Here is a 978-nt window from a genome sequence, read left to right on the forward strand (position 1 = left end):
ACTGTGCACCAGTACAAGAATATGGTATGGCACTGAAACCCGTACACTTAATTTCAGACTTAACCATGACATGAAACAACAAATAAAACCAACAAATGACACGGAGGAAAAGAAAAAAAAAGAGTTGAAAGATCTGGATCCCAATCATATAGGTAATGTGCTAGCACATAAGACAGAGGAAAGATCACAGGGGATCTTTTCCCACCCATGCAAATATCTACTTAGCGCTAACAGCAAAAAACCACCAAACAAGATGCGATCTAGACAGCATTTTCCTGTGAGGTTTAATCTGAAGCACAGGGAATACAGGTAGTATCTGTGGCGATACTGCCAATAAAATGCACAGGCAAGTTACTCCTGCCCTGTACCACCGCCGTACACACCATCCCCACCACACTCTGCGCGGCAGCCGCTGTGAGATGAGGAGCCCCCGGCACCAACCTGTGGTTACTATTCCCTATCCTTACGCGAGTCTGCATCACAGGCAAGCGGTGGAGCTAGGAGACTGACAATATTTCCACGGCCAGATGCCCCACCACTCTTCTGAACTCAGTCAAAAGCAAGACAACTTTGGATACTGGATTTATGAAGCTGAACCCTGGGTGTACAGATGTTCACCCAATTATTCATCAATATTCATCACATTCATCATTTTTTATTCATCATAAAACTGTACAAACAGATGTGGATACAAACATTTCCTATTTACATATGGTCCCTATGTCCTGCCCACCACTGCAAAACATGAAAGTTCAACCCAAAACTCCCTCACAACAGTTGGTTTTTTTTAATGCAAGTTAATGCTATCAAAGTAACTGGGGCAAGGTAAAGCACCCGATTTCTCTAGATTTCAGTTCCATTATGTGTGCAAAAGGAGCAACCGGATCAGTAATGAGGTGCAAATACATATGGGGGAGATGAAGTGCAATACAACTGGTAAAAAAAAAAAAAAATCTTCTAGCACAGTTATGTGGGTTG

This window comes from Pygoscelis adeliae, unplaced genomic scaffold (assembly GCF_000699105.1).
Source record: "Pygoscelis adeliae isolate BGI_AS28 unplaced genomic scaffold, ASM69910v1 Scaffold75, whole genome shotgun sequence".
Classification (NCBI taxonomy): domain Eukaryota; kingdom Metazoa; phylum Chordata; class Aves; order Sphenisciformes; family Spheniscidae; genus Pygoscelis; species Pygoscelis adeliae.